This window comes from Eulemur rufifrons, chromosome 1 (assembly GCF_041146395.1).
Source record: "Eulemur rufifrons isolate Redbay chromosome 1, OSU_ERuf_1, whole genome shotgun sequence".
Classification (NCBI taxonomy): domain Eukaryota; kingdom Metazoa; phylum Chordata; class Mammalia; order Primates; family Lemuridae; genus Eulemur; species Eulemur rufifrons.
The window spans coordinates 59,778,778-59,795,603 of NC_090983.1; the positions used below are offsets into that span (position 1 = coordinate 59,778,778).

Sequence of the window (16,826 nt, forward strand, 5' to 3'; positions counted from 1 at the left end):
CCAGTAAATAAGCACCATAAGAGTATGGGGTTAAACTGTAGGAGGAAGGCCACAGCTAAACTTTATAGGAAAACCTGCCAACATATAATTAAAGATGCCACCAAAAAGTTTTTAGCTATTTTTCTATTTATATTCCTATGTACTTTTGAGATGGAGCCAAATAAATGAGTTCACAGAAAGGTATAAAGGCCATTTTAAGTCCCAGTCTTGGGTGTGTCAGTGTTTGTCATTATAGCAGAAAGAAGGCTGAAACAGAAAGTTGTAAATACCACAAAAGGAAAAAATAGTGTTTAAATTTTTTTTTCTGTTAAAAAATAATGACAAAAATCCACCATCTTCCTGGAGTCTGCGTTCTCACCTTTCAGAATAGATATTGAGCTTTTAAACAAACCTACAGGAGAAGCAAGCCCTCTCTAGGAAACCACAATCTTGTCCCAAACAAGGACAGCGAGGTTCTTTCTATTGTCGCTATTTTCCCTTCTCTTCTGGGAATTGGTTTGCCTTTCGATAGCCGCCCAGCAAGGGGGGGTGCGCGCCAAATCGGCGAGGCTCTGCCAAATCCCAGGGACTCTCCTTTGGAAGCCGGAGGCTCCTCCTTTGGACGTGAGGCGCCCCTACCAGAGTCCCCGCTTACAGAAACGGAAACCACTAGCTGCGCTGAAGTCAGTCAAGTGATGAAATCAAGACTACATAGGAAGGAAGCTCACAAACCTAACTGGTGACAGAAGCTGCTGAACTCTGCCCGAGGAAACCACACGAGCCAACAGTTGCTGCACTCATGAAGTGGTCCTCGGGGGTGCTGAGTCTCTCAGTCTCCGGGCAGTGCACCCATTTATTTTGGCGCACCGAAGAGGAAGGGAAGCGTGTGAAGGGAATCTAGATCTTCTGGTTCCCCGGGGACCCAGACTGTGTGTTCTGCATACAAGGTGACCACCGCCACCAGGTCAGGGCAGGATTCCTCAAACGCAGACGGGCTGGGAGGCACGACTCTGCGCGGAGCCCCAGCCTCGCCGCCTGCGGAGAGAGAAGCCGCGCGGCTGGGACGCTTGGCCGGGACGGCGCCCCCGCCTCGCGCGCGGAGCCGGGTTCTCACCTGGAGCGCTCAGGTAGGGCTTGGGCGGGGCTGGACGCTGGCGCGCAGGCGCGGGACCGGGGCCTCGCCCCTGCCGACGTCGCAGGCTGAAGCTCACCTGGGAGACTCTAAGAGGAAGCCGCGCTTCGGTTCGGCCTCTCCTGGCAACGCGGGAGGCCCAGCGGGAAGGCAGGAGGCGGCGGCGGAGGAGGAGCTCGACTGAGCGGCAACTGTAGCGACAGCATCCAGAGTCGCCGCCGCCACCACCTGCACCTGGCGCCGGGCACAAGTCCAGTGCCCGCCCGGCCGCCGCTTCCCGCCGCCCTGCCCAGCCCACCTGCCAGGTAAGCAGGCGGGCCGGCGGCGGGGGACCGGGAACCCCTGGGCTGCGTCGGAGGGGGAGCTAGGACAGCCACGGAGGTGCACATTTTGGGGAGAGGGCCACAGTCCCGGTGGCCGGTTGGAGACGGTCTCGAGAGCAGTGTTTCAGTTGACCCCGGGAAGAGGCCAAAAGGGGCGCCCCGGTGGTAACCCGGTCATCCCTCTTGCCCGCGGGGCTCCCTGTCAGTCTCTGTAGGGTGGCCTCAAAGGAGCCAGACCGGGACCAAACCCCTGGTGCCCCCGGACTTGTCTTTAGGAGAGTCGCAGAGTGGGGCCCAAAGGGGGTTGGCCAGGCGCAAGGTGGCAGCGTTTTCGCTGGAGCTAGCAGGTGGCCTGTCTCCTCCCACCCCTCTGCCGGAGAGGGCCATCCTGCGACGGGGAAGGGCACGGCTTTGCCAGACAACTTTCCCGGCCGGACCCCAGACAGTTCTAAGCTGGAAACCGCGGCCGCCGAGCCATTTAAATGGTTTCCGAGTGGTCTGGAAAGCACTCTGTGGTCGGGACACGGTCATCTCTCTGTGTCGACTCTACACTTTTCCGGGTGCGCTCCCCTAGCCAGAGCTGCACCCACTTTCCGGTTTGATCGCGAAGAGTTCTTTTCTTCGTGGCAGGAGGAAATCCAACTGCCACGCACCAACCCACACCATCTCCTTGGAGGACCTGTTGACTTAAGGACCTGTATATCGCAGCTATGGTTTGCCTGTGGCATATGACTCAAAGGTTCAAAAAAACATTGTTTCAGGATCCTGCCACGTCTGAACTTGGGTGTGCCAGGCCCAAATTCCTCTCCCTGCCTAATTAGGCTTTTCTGAAGCCTAAGAATTGAGGGTAAAACTGGCACTTACCTTAAGACTTTTATTTCCTTCTTTCTCAAACTCATCAAAGAAATATTTCTGTTTTTAGAACCCCATCGAGTTACCAGTTTTTTCTAATTTTTAGAAAATGTTATTAAGCTAACATAACTTGCTATAGAAGTTACCCTACATAATGAAGACATTTACACTAAAATTCTGTGGTTAAAAAAATCAGAATTACTACATTTTAACCCGAGAATTTCTGGTTATGGGAAAATCTGTCGCTTCTTTTATTGTATAAATTTTTCTTTGAGTTTGTGGCTAAAATACATGACGTTGAAGTCACATGCTACAATAAGTTTTTTTTTTTTAATTTAACTTTTAATATCTGAACTATGAAGTCTAGCATGTTAGTTTAAACATTCTGAGAAGTTTTAATTGTACCAAGCATCTTTCTTTTTATATTGCTTTAACCATTTTAACGTAGACATTTCTAATAATAAATAGCAATTCCCTTCTCTAGATTTGTTTAGTTCTACCTTTGCTAATTTTTAAAATATATTTTAAATCGCACATTTACAATGTGCAATTACATTACATTTCCAATCCTACAGATTTTTGGAAAAAGTGCAATTAAAAGCTAAAACCCAATCACAGCATAACAGGATGTAATTATTAATTTAACTCAGCCTTCTCTGCTTTTCTCAAAAGATCCTCACCTGCCCTCTTACACTTGTTTCCACACAGAGAAATAAATATGCCAAATACTGTTTAAATATTAGATATAGGAGTTCCTGAATTTTGAATATTAATCTTCATCGGTTAGTGGGCACACATGTTATCTCTAGGAAGAAATGTAACATGTTTTCATCAGCTAGAGTAACAGTATTCCCTAGTTAATCTATCTGTAAAATAGGAAAATTAATACTTCCCTAGATTAAAATAACAAGGCCTTAAAAAAAATCAAGAATATTCTCTAGCCCTAGGATTCTGGGATCGATCCCCTTCTCATTTCGGAGATTCAATTAACCTATCTAGTTTGTGATAAACTAAAGCTGAGAGGTATTCTAACTTCAGTTCGCCTGAGAGGGCGTTATTCCGGTGGTTTGGCTCATGGCTCCTGTAGCTTACTTTTTACCACCCACGTTCTCACTTATCATAAGATATTTATCTTTTTTTCTTCATATGGTTTGTAAGGCCTTTGTAATTGCAGAATAGTCAATTGTTCTTTTTCCAGTTCTGATTTACCCTAATTTCTACTTGTCAAAATGATGCCTGACTCCATGGAGACTACTCAGTGAGGCCATCATGTTCTTCCTCTCCTTGTGGAACATGTTTGTATTAAAGATTCCGTATCGTTTGAGATTTTTAATCCTTTCTTGGTATTTCAGAGACAGTTATTTTTTTGAGTTAACACAGACCACGTTATTTCGTCTTCTGATCTTTTATTATATTGGCTTAAAATATATTTTATGAGGCAGCAACCCAATGTCTTTCCTCCTTTTGCAACACTTTAGATTTTTGGTTTCAAGCACATTTCCTTAACATCAATGTTTTTTAAGCTTTTTTTGACTGCAGTCCTCAGTAAGTAATGTATTCTGTGCCTCAACTCAGTACACTCTAGTGTGACTGTGTATAAATGAAACAAGTTTTACAAAACAATACTTAATCTTATAACATGGATACTCTCTATAATTTTTTTTTAAATATTGGTCTCAACACATTAGATTGCTTTTATGACTAATGTGCATGAGCCTACAATGTGAAAATAGCATTATCCTATTTACATTTTTTTAAAAGCAGATTTTTCTACAAGTTTACTGTCTGTTTTATACACACACAAACAGGAAAGAAAATCAAACTAGTATTTCATAAAATCATACTGTAATACTAATTAAACATTTATTGCAGGGCTTGAAGCTCTAGGACCGTGGTGCTAGATTCAAATCTTTCAACCATTAGGAATTACATGAAACCTCATTGTACATTATTGTGTTTTAAATGAATTCTCAGCATGCTGTAGTGTATTTGGGAACAGGAAAAACTAGAAGTGTTTTTCTGGAGGGATTTTGATATGGCAACCATTATCAAGTGAAAGTTTGAGAGAGAAAAATAATTCTGTCCAGCTCTATTCTAAACTCTAAGTTTTATGACTGAGTTATAGTTCTGGGCAGAGTCTGAAAAAATTATTAGAGAAAACATAGCCCAGTTTATTTGGTTTGTATTCTGTTAATATTTCATATTTTTCTTTTTTATTATGAAACAAATTTAAAAGAAATTATAGAAATCATACCCTCTATCTCCCAAAAAAGACTAGATTGAAAGATTAGATCCCTACATGATTTATAGGTATGTGGCCTTGGAAGCTTTGATTGGATAATTATACCTTCCAGAGAAGCTGTCAGTTTTTACCTGCCTTCACATTCTTGGTGGAAGAAATTTTTTTTCTAAAGAAAATAGTATCATATTTAATATTTGGTAATGACCGATGCCTGAATCATCTTCAGATGTATTCAGTTCTCTGGTCCATAAAGTATAAAAATACATGTGGAATAACAGATCTTTTATAGGTATAAAATCTGGTTGTGAAAGAAGGAGGTATTTTCAATTACCTGTCCAATTATGCATACAGTTAGTATCAGAATAATAAGTATTGTATAATTTTGGTAAATTTAATACAACTAATGTACAGTCAATGGCAACATTGAATTCAAACCAATTCTGGCAATGGCAACAGACAAAAGTGCATTAAGTTATGGCAAAGCAAAGACAAGCAGGACTTTGAATTCTAGGTCATTAGTGACTACTAATGACTAGATGAAGATTCCTTGAGTCACTCTGTGAGTCGGGCTCATATTTTTTTGGCTCTGAATAGCTATATGATTGCCTACTGGACTTCTTTAAGTTGTCATAATCACTGGAGATTATACATGTGTAAACCAGAACCTTCATCCCATCAAAAAACAAATGAACAAACAACCTGTTTCACTTCCTGTATTCTATCTACAGGTATTAGGACATTTGGCATTTCTTATCTACAATTCCAAAGTCAGCCTCTGAAAACCAAAAAATTTTTTGTAGCTCATTTGTTAGCAAAACTTAAACTCATTTGGAGCAATGCCTAAGAGTACTGTCAGGAGGCTATCAGGTATTCCACTTGGTGGAATGTGTCTTGCTGCAGAAATAGTAATGTGTTTGATTATGTAATACTGCCCCAGGCCCTGCTGGGGTATACTGTTTTATTGGGTACGTGAACCATATCACCTTTCTAACACTGAAAAAATTCTGAATTTTTTTTTTGTTTGTTTTTGTTTCAAGAGATGAGTTCTCTCTATGTTGCCCAGGCTGGCCCTGAACTCCTTGGCTCAAGCGATCCTCCCACCTCAGCCTCCCAAGTAGTTGGGACTATAGGCATGTGCCTGGCAAATTCTGAAATTTGAAACACATTTGGCTTCAGGGATTTGGAGGAATGAACCATAGATCTGTACCACTATCCAGGTGTCATGTCAGAAATCCAGAGGCCATTTTTAACTCTTTTTCTTAACTTTTATGACTACTATGGTATGAATATTTGTGTCCCCCCAAAATCCATATGTTGAAATCTAATCCCAGTGTGGTGGTATTAAGAGGTAGAGCCTTTGGGAGGTGATTAGGTCATGAGGACCCTGGCCTTGTGTGCCCTTATAAAAAATTAATGTCCTTATAAATGTGGCCTGAAGAAGCTTGTTAACCTTTTGCCGTTCCTCCATGTGAGAACACATAGAAGGCCATCTATGAGAAATGGGCTTCACCAGACCTTGAATCTGCCAGCACCTTGATCTTGGACTTCCCAGCCTCAAGACTGTGTTGTTTATAAAGTACGCCGTCTAAGGTATTTTGTTATAGCATGGACTAAGACAACAACCATCAGGTCACTGAATCTGATTAACATTTGACACTTCTTCCCTCCCCTCCAAATTCCTCTCCCACTTCTACTGCCCTAGCTTAGGGTCTTACCAACTCTTGGTAAGACCTCCTACCTGATATCTCAACAGTTAGTCTTGTCATGGTCAAATCTTTCCTCCGGAGGATGAGAGTGAGGATCTTTTAGAAAATGTAAATATTCTCTCCTGAGTATAATCCTTCAGCAACTTTCCATTGCTCACAGGATAGAACCCACAACCCTTAAAGTGGTCCTACAGGATCTGATCCTTGCTTAACTCTGGATTGATAACTCCATAAACCAAAATTTCATATCCCAGCCAGAGACTTCATTGTTTTTTCCTGTGTGCTTTTCTTTTGCACTTCCCTCTGCTGAGAGTGCTTTCCTTTCTATCTTCATTTTTGCTTATAACGCTTAATGGTTCTTAAGACTCAACGAAGATCTTGGCTCATTTAGGAGGTCTCCCCCACCCACCCACACCTCCACATACACCTGAGTTGGGTGAGGTGTCCTGTGTTTACCTGAATCCTTTGCTTTACACATGTGATATAAGTATAGTCTGCTTTTGCTCCTGTCTGTGTGTACACATATATTTTAGATTATTTGCAAAGCATGCAAAATTTCCCTTTCCAGTAAGCTTTCTGTGGAATAAAAATGTTGGAGTAAGTGTCACAGGAAGGGGAGAGGCATTGTCAGGCAGGGTAAGTCAGTTTGCTTTTGTTAATGGGAAGCGACCAAAGAAATTGGGAGGTAGGAAACTTGTTTCACAGCACTTAGTCTACTTAATTTGGATTGCTGTTATTTCCATCTTATTACTTTGAATTCCGTCTTATTTTTGACCTTTTGGTTCTGTTCTAAGATCTGGGTTTTGCCGTTTAAAAGGGAAAAGTGAGCTTTGTGATTGAAATGTCTTGTAGCTTTTGTTTATAAATATTCCAAAATTGAATCCATCACTGGTGTTGAGGAGCTGAGCGGGGCAGTCTTTACTTAAAGAATGTAATTTAGTTAGACTAGACCAAAAACCAAACAAAAAAAACAAAGCAAAATAAAATGGGGGAAAATATTCCTTGGTATCAGCTGTCCTCCTTGTATCTCATTAGCTAATCCTTTGTCAAGTTCTGTCAATTTTACCCCCTAAATATTTCTCAAATCCATCCACTTTTATCCATTCCCGTCACTAGCACCATCTCTTGCCTGGACTATTGCCATGGCCCCCTATTTGTCTATCTGAATGCTTTCTGGCTTCTTTCTCCTTGGTTCCCCACAGTGCACCCAGAGTGATCATTCAAAACATTTGCTCATGTTTCCCCGTGCTTGAAGTCTTTCATTGCCCTTAGGATAGGCAAACTCCTTAACATGCCTAAAAGCCTGGTGTGATTTGGCTCCTGTCAAGCGCACACCACACATCATTACTCTGCTCTACTAGCCTTTTTTGTTGCCATGTTCCTTCTGCTTCTAGGTCTTTGTCAGTGTTGTTCTCCCTGCCTAGGAAGTGCTTCCCTCCCCTTTTGGCCTGTCTAGTTCATGCTCACTTTTCAAATTCTAGTTTGAGCTCCTACTTTTTCAGCACTCATAACATGGAATTTTTCAACTGTCTCACCACCCCCCATCCTTCCCGCCCCCAACTGCAGGTTAGAGTGTGAAGACTGTAGCCTAAAGAAATAAAGTCCTTAGTACCTGGGAGTATTAACTTTTAAAAATGAAAGTTTCCTCATAAAGGAGGAAGACTTTAATGCATGGCCCACATTTTAAAAATTAGATTTTAGTTATTAATGCCTTTATGTTTTTATCAAGTAATAATAGCTCATATTGATTGTCATAATCATTGGTCCTTATTTACTGTTTCACTATTGAGCACTTATGTGTCAGGCATATTTTATTTTAAGCAATTTACATGAATTAACTTATTTAATCTTCAAAGCAACCCTATGAGGCCCATACTATTTTTCTCCCTATTTTAGAGGTAGAAAAATTGAGTAATTTACTTCCATCTACAATGTTAGCAAAATGTCAGAGCCAAGATTTAAATCCAAGCAGCGTGATTCCAAATCCTGTACTGTCGGCCTTCTGTTTCCATGGGTTCTGCATCTGTAGATTCAACTAACCTTGGATTGGAAATATGCAGGGGAAAAAATACAGTAATAAAGAATGATATAAATAAAAAGCAGTACGGTATAACAATGTAAATGCTACATAAATTTACATTGGAGTAGGTATTATAAGTAATCTAGAGATGATTTAAAGTATCCAGGAGGATGTGCATAGGTTATATGCAAATACTATGTCGTTTTATGTAAGGGACTTGAGCATCCTCAAGTTTTGGTATCCAAGGGAGTTCGGGAACCAATCCCCTGCTGGTATCAAGGGACGACTGTACTTCAACTTATATGTAAGTAAAATTAAATATGAATATTAAAAGACTTACAACAACAATAAAAATCCAGTCAACTCTGCCCCTCTCCTCTTTTCTCCCTAGTCCTGCTTTTTAAAAGCAACCACTTTCACCTCTTTTAAATGTTTCTTCCAGTACTTACTTTTTGAAATAATATGCTTATACTGCTGTTTCTTAATGTATCAATATTTGGCATTATCTACTGACTCATGGTAAATACATGTTTAGCTCTTTTACACACACGCCCCTCTGCTCCCTCTTCCCCGACCTCCCAATATAGTTCTCACATTCTTTTGTTTACATCTTGGTATTTATTTATTATGATTATGTAAATATTGTTTACCACAGAGCCAAGCCAAGCATATTATAAATATGATTTCTTGTAGAATTTTTTTTTAATCCTGGAGTTAATAATTAACTCATTTAAGAAAAACAATTTGCTTAGCTTTTCGATGTATCAGTTGGAGTACTTCTCACATCTTCTCAGTTTGATTTTCCACATAGTCTAACATAATAGATTTATTAGTCCCTTCCTGGAGCTATCTGTCCCTCTTGTCCCAATTTGGACTGTTGCTCTCTAGGCCTGCTCCATAGCTGCTGTTTGGGATTTCTCTTTGTTGAAATCTCTGATGGAATCTCTAATCTTTAGATACTATGACTTTTGTTATTTATTCATTCCCTCATTTGGATGGAACACATTCTCTACGAGGTTCCTGAGAAATGGTGCATGGAATTAAGAAATTTGAGATGTTGCATGTCTAAAAATCTTTATTCTGCCTTCATGCATTTTCCTTTCTGTTTTATTTAGTTTTTAAAATTTGTTAGTAGTTGCTCTATTCATGGGGTTCACAATTTTCAAAAGTTCAGAAGTGTATATAGTAAGTCTTTCTTCCACTATTGCCTTCTGACACTCTCTGGAGGTAACCAATACTATTTTTTACATATATAAAAACAAGATGTATGTATTTTCCCTCTTTTAGAAATACAAATTAATCTTGCTTCCCCAATTAACTACATTGTGGAGATCATTTCATATCAGCATATAAATTAGCTTTGTTTTTTTATTCTGCATAATATTTCGTCACTGTTCTATTGTAATTTATTTAGTTCCCTATTGGTAGAGTTGTAGGTTTTTCAACTTTTTGATATGAAAATGATGTGTTAGTGTGCAAGTTTACAGGTGTGTCATTTCACTTGGTATTAGCATATGTATGAGATACATTTTTAGAAGTTATCCTCACGTCTGATGAATATTTTGATAGAGACTGGAGTAGTATGAGACCTTGCAAGTTTGATGGTTCTGAGTCAAGTGGGGTAAGGGAAAAAAGAGAAAACTCCTGGTGGTGAAGACCTGATGGCAGAGTGGGCTCGTTTCTGGAGGACAATAATACAGACAGGGTTTCTAATACAAATTGTTGGATTTTTTGTTGTTGTTGTTTTATTTGAGCTTCTTGATCCTGCTCTTTGTTTTTTAAGGTATGATCCCTCATTTTGAACTGGACAAGACTTGTTTCTGTTGTTACCTCAGTCTCCTTCATGTACTCCTTACCCTCCGTCAACATCTCCATTGGTGTTCACTGGCCTCTTGTCCCTTATTTTTGAGTTCCAGGTCCACCACTGCTGATAATCTAGAGCAGAGAGCACTCCATTAACTAGGACCTTTCAACAAGCCAAGAACACATCCTTAATACACATCACAACTTAGCAACCTCCCCAGCTTCCACACTGATTCATTTGCTGAGTTCAACTGATTCTACCTTCCAAATTTCTTTTCCAAGCCTCTATATCCCTTCTACTCATCTCTTGCCTGGATTACTTTTAATAGTCTCCTAATTGCCTCCAGCCTCCCTTCTGGTTTTCCTACCTCACAAATCCATATTCAGCAGAGCGTCAAAGATAATCTTTCTGAATTTCAGTTCTGATTAGGTCATCACCTTGCTGAAAATTCGTCCGGGCCTCTCCCCTTCACTTAAAGAATTAAGTGTCAATCCCACAGAATTAGGTACCCCTCCCTTCCTTATTTGGAGCTTAGCATTCAGCGTATGTTTAATAGGCCTCCCTGCATATGGTAATTGACTATGGTCCTGAGGAAAATTACCCTACTTGAGACCAGCTCTTGAAAGAAGAATTAAAGTTTAGGCTGAGACTGAAACTTGTATTTTAAAGGAGGCTTTTTATACCTTAACCCTGAGAAGTGGTTAATGTAGAAATTTCAGGTGGTAGTTGGAGAAGTGGAGGGCTATTATGTGCTTCAAATTAAGCACATATATATCCTAATCTTAAAGGTAGACACTGATTTTATGTATAATCAAAAAAATGGTTATGGATGATTAGTGAAGATTTCATTTTGTTGTTTTATATCTGGAGAGGTTGCAGCTAATGGGGAAGGGAAAAGTATGGGGAAATTTATAAATGTTGAGATTGAAGTCTTTTAGAATTTCTAGAGCAGAGGTTGGCAACCTATAACCCTTGGGCCAAATTTGGTCCACAATCTGTTTTTAAAAATAAAGTCTAATTGGAACACAGCTATGCTCATTCATTTATGTATTGTCTTTTTTTTGTGGTACAACAATAGGATTCAGTAGTTGCAATAGAGACCATATGGCCTGCAAAGCAAAAACACATTTACTGTCTGGTCCTTCATGGAAAGTTTGGTGACATTTTTTCTACAGGGTAATGGAAGTTGAGAGCTGGAAAATGAGGATCTACTAAATGAGTCGTGGGTAAACCTGTAGAAGGGTGAATGCAAAGTAATGGCAATTGAGCAAGCAATCTTAACTCCTTTGCTCCCCCACTTACCCAGCCCTTGATACTCTTGGGGCTTCAAAGGGAGAATGAGTAGAAGGAAATTGCCTACTACTTGTAAAGTTTTGGACTTCTTCAACAAAAGGAATGTTTGATTGGATTTGTTGAGTGCAACCTGCATGCCCATCCTCCAACTACATTCCCTAAAAAGGCCCAGTAGATACTCCATTCACTAATGCTATTAAGAAATACATTAGTCAGAAGAGCTCCCGCACCCATGAAAATTCTGTACCTGCTCTCCTTTGTAGACCATAGAATTTGGCTCCCTGATTTCAGTGGAGTTGATGGAATCGCATAGTAGCAAAAGCTAAATGGCACTAAGCACTGAAGCACCGAAGACAAAGTAGGTATCTCTTCCATAGTGGAAAGCAAGGACAGAGAGGTATCAGAATACATTGATGGAAATTGAAATGATAGCTGAAATAACTACCACTGGCATATGCCTAGTGGTAGTTAATGAATGAAATAGATGGGCAGTACTACAGTATAACTTCATCTATATAACAGGAAAAACTCTAGGTCTGGTAGCAAAAAGGTTGACTTTAGTTGCTATAGATCAGAGTCATGGCATCTCGCCCAGTTTCTGCAGCCATTTACTAGATACTATGCTTTGGGGAAAAAGAAATACTCAGACCTTTCATACTAATTCCTAGGAACCCAAAATATTGTGGCCTACCAGTCAAAGGGGCTTTACAGTAGTCTTGTAACAGATGGAGTCTTAGGTCTAGTCAGACTCACGTTGGGCCTAGGTGGTCAGTAGATCTACCCTGTGCTTATGTCCCCAGTTCCTTAATGTATAATTGGAATAGACATATTGGATAATTGATTCTGTTAACCATGGAGTGAGGACCATATGAGGGAGAGCTGAGTGGAAGACTTTACAACTTCTCCTCCCTTCAAAGATAGCAAATCAGAAGTAATACTATAGCCCTGAGAGAATTGTTGGCATTGATGCCACCATTGAGGATTTGAAATAAGACTTTTGATATCTATCACATCCCCATTTAACTCCTGTATTTGGCCTGGGCAGCAGTTGGATGGATCTTAGAGAATGACTGTAAACTATCATAAACTCGATCATTGGGTAACTTCAAAGGTAGTTTGCTGACCCAGATGTACCATTTTTATCAAAACACACAGCCCCTGGCATTTTAGTATGTAGCTACGGACTAAGTTAATACATTTTCCTGCCAATTTACAAGGACCACAAAAAGAAATTTGTTTTCATCTAGCAGGACCAACCATACACCTTCACAGCCTTGCCTCAGACCTAGGTCAATTTTCCTGTCCTGCAAATCTTCATCATCCTAGCATTCCACAAATTTTCACACTAGTCCACTACATTGATGATATTATATTGATTGTATCTGATGAGCAGAAAGTAGCAAGTATTTTAGATGTCTTAGTAAAGCATATGAGAACTAGAGGGTGATAAGTCAACCCCACAAAAATGCAAGGGCCCAGCATTTTTGTAACATTTCTGGGCACCACCCTCAACAGTCCTTTTCTGGTTTTGGAGATACCATATACCACATTTGAATATGTCACTTCAGTCTGTCTACAGAGTAACTCATAAAGCTACCAGTTTTGAATGATGGTCAAAACAAAAGAAGATTATGCAGCAAGTCCAAGACACATTACAAGCTATGCTACCATTTTGGCTGTATGAACTAGCAAATACAATGATTCTCTTAGTGTCTGACAAAGAGACATGCTCTAGGGCCTCTAGAAAACACCAATAGCAGAATCACAGTGAAGAGCTCCAGGATTTTAAAGTAAATATTAATATATGCCTTCTTCAGATAACTATTTACCCTTTGATAAACAGCTTTTGGTTTGCTACTAGGCAGATACTAAATGCGTAATAACCGTGGAGCATCAGATTACCATGTGGACTGAGCTTTCCATCATTAACGGGTGTAGTATGACCTATCTAACCATAAGGTTGGCCATGTACAAAATCAACATATCAAATGGAAATGGTATAAGTTGCATGAGCAAGAGACTCAAACTCCTTCAATACTAACTCCAGTTGTATTGCCTTGTCTTCTTCGGCATATGCCTATAGATTTTTGGGGATTCCGTTAGTCCAGTTGCTCAAGGAAGAAAACCCTCAAACCTGGTTTAAAGATGAGTCTGCACAATATACTGGTGCCACCCAAGAGGGGACACTCTAGCCCCACCCATGAGTAATCATGAAGGACAGTGGAGAAGGCAAAGTCTTCCAGTAGGTAGAAATTTGAAAAGTAAATATGGTTGTCTACTATGTCTGGAATGAAAGATGGCAAGAAGTACAGATCTATATTGGTTGATGGTTGATGGCCAGTAGCTGATGGTTTGTCAGGGCCTTGGAAGGAACAGAATTAAAAGATTGGTGACAAGGTAGTTGAAGAAAGAGGTATGTGGAAGGGCCTTTCAAAATGAGCATGCTCTGAAAAAATTTGTATCTCATCTGAACACTCACCAAAAGACATCCATTGCAAAGGAGGCATTTAATAATCAAATGGACAAAATTACACACTCTATGGATGTCACTTGGCCTCTGTCTCCAGCTATCTCCATGTCCATTCACTGGGCCCATGAGTAGTAGTGGCCTTTGTGGCAGGAATGGAGGCTATGTGTACATGGGTTCAGCAACATGGACTTCCTCTTTCTCAGGTTGACCTGGCCAGCACCACTGCCCTGTTCCTAAACTGCAGAAACCAACATTGAGCCCCTGGGGGGACCAGCCAGCCCCTGGGTGCCAGATTCATTACATAGGATTTCTTCCATCACTGAGGGAGCAGAGATTTGTGCTCGCTAGACTAATAAACACACATCCTGGATGAGAATTTGTGCATCCTGACAGCACCAACATCTGTGGACTCCTAGAATATCCAACAACAGGGTAAATGCAAAGTAGGTAGTGGAAAGAAGCCATGGATGTTCATTATGTCCTCACAGCCAATTAGATAAGTGAGGATTACACATTTTTTCTTTTTCTCTTATATTAATATGTATGTGTTTATTTGTATATACTAACACTTTTCTTCTCTCTTTCCCATTTTCATTTTTTCAAATGTCACATAGAAGCTGTTGGAGATTATAGTTTTGTCTTTGGGTAACAGAATATTCAGTGGGACTGTGGCAGAATTTGAGAAGTAATTCAGGGGCACGGTGTTGGATACAGTGGCCACTGGGACTCTGCATCCCCTTGTTTTTTGAGGATACAGAAGATCTATACTTGTAAAAAGGATACTTACATCTTGTTAGGCACAATATAGAGTTGTATTGTTACTGTACAGGAGTTTAAATGTGTAGGAGAGGGCGCCTGTAGAAGGTGAGTAGTCAAAGGTGGACTGTGGTGCTTATCCATTTATTTTCTCTCAGCTTCAAATTTGCTCTTTTGACTTGCTCTGTAATAATGGAGCTGGGCCTTGTAAATATTGCTCCTTTCCTAGCTAGTATATTGTTAATCCTTGTTAGTAAAGGGCACTGGAGGGACATTGAAGGTAGAAGAGGCTTCTGTTTTGGTTTCAGTGTTGCTCACTGACCAGGCTTTTTCTGGGCATAGTTTTCCTCCACTGCCCAGTTCCCCATAGGTTTTTCTGGTCCTAGGTACCTGCAGGGCATAGCTTTCTCTAGAGCTGACATCCTTCACCCCCTGCACTTTCTCCAGAGTTGGACTTGGGCAGCAGTGGAGTACCCTGGAGCCACAGACACCATCACCTGCTCCCTAGTCTAGGTCACTGCTCCCCAAGCCCTCTCCTCAGACCCACACATATGCACACTGGAGGCCCCACAAGATTGAGTACCTAGGGAACTGGCCTTTGTCCCAGGCAGCCAGCCCAGAGCCATTTTGGTTTGTGTGGCACATGAAGGTGCACTAGACTCCTGTAGGCGACAGCCTCTTTGACTCAGGATGCCAATAGCACCCCAAAATTTTCTTCAGTATCTAGCTAGTTCCAGGGTTCCACACCTCTTCTGGAACTCCCAAGGGCAGATTTCTGGCAAGACCCACCAGTGAAGGACCTCTGTTCCTTTCTTACCATGTTGCCAAAGCTATTCTATACCCATAGAGGTCTCTGGATCTCAGCCCTGGTGAGAGGGGGGGCTCTTTCTTGGTACTTATCTCAGTCCTTGGGGGAGTGGTTGCCCTTTGGATTATATCCTCCATGCCTGCATTCTTTAGAATTCTCTTTAACTGTCACTATCCAATTCCCCATTACTCCAATCCTCTCTTAATACTAGATTATAACCTCTCTTAATACTAGATTATAACTTTCTCTGTTCAAATTACTATTAATATGTGGTTTCTATCTCCTTACTAATCCAAAAGCCATCAACTATGTTTACGAGGTAAATAGATGGAAAAATGTTTTAAAATGCAATGCCTCTGCCTAGGGGGAAATATCAGTTAAGATCCACCAGATCACTCCTCAAAAATCCCTCTACTCTCTAGTATGCTATAAATAATCAATATGTATCTTTTATATGTAACATGAAATTCATTCACAGGTGCAGATATGGCAGGAGAGATGTGGCAAGAGAGAGCATGTGAGCACCTGAGTTTGTGACTCCCCTGACAGGTAGTGTAGCTCTATAATTACTTGTTTGCTTCAAACTCTCAAGGTAGAGTCAGCTGGCCCGCAAGTCAAGATTCTATCAGCCACCTTTCACACTCAAAGATAATGTTAATGGAGATGTTTATCTGACCTGCCAGTAGTTGAGAGGTTGGATGTCAGATCCTTTTTTTCTCAGTGTTGAAACCTTTGCCTCCTAGTTGCTGGTGGTCAACTCTGCCACTCTACCTTTTGTCTCATAACCTGCAGATGCCTTTGTTTAGAAAGCCATCATGCCTTATAACAGTTGCATGTAATTTGTTACCCACTGGCGGCATTTTTCAACCACCCAGAGCAACTCTTTGCCTTTAGTTGGGATACTCAAGGTGTGTTTGGTGCTGCTCCGTCTCTATGCACTTTGCTTGTTGTTATACATCCACAAGTCACTTCCTGCTCAGAAGAATTGCTGGCAAGGATGTGAACATGGACCTAAACATAATCAAAACTAGCAAACCACAAGTGGCAAATCACCATGAAATTTGATTCTGCCAATAAATGCAAGCAGAAATTATTTCCTGCCACTCCTCCATTCTCTAACACTTTCACTAGCAGATGAGGGGTACTTAATAAAACTTCTGCCACACCAAGCACTTAAGTGTTTATCAGGACAAGGGTTTGTATTTTTAAAACTTAATTTTGTTTTTTTTAAATTCAATTGGGAAATCCAGATGATAATATGTGGCAAAGATCTCATGAGTATTAACTCACAATAGCATACTTTTCTTAATCTATATTAGGATTTTAGGATGTAATTTTGTGTTTTCTGGCTTAGTGTGGTTACCCTTACATCTTTATAGCATGCTTTAACTCAGTAGCAAGCAAGTTTTATATACCAGTTAGGCTTCATGCCTATTTAATT

The 16,826-nt window shown here is 40.7% G+C and overlaps 1 protein-coding gene across 1 annotated transcript in view; it reads left to right on the forward strand.

The window, feature by feature from the left end:
- Positions 1 to 1,183: 1,183 nt before the first annotated feature.
- The window catches only part of GALNT3 (polypeptide N-acetylgalactosaminyltransferase 3), a 44,325-nt gene continuing 28,682 nt past the window's right edge, over positions 1,184 to 16,826 (forward strand). The window contains exon 1 of the mRNA XM_069471919.1: positions 1,184 to 1,416. The gene's annotated coding sequence lies outside the window, so the exon portion shown is untranslated. The remainder of the gene's footprint in view (positions 1,417 to 16,826) is intronic.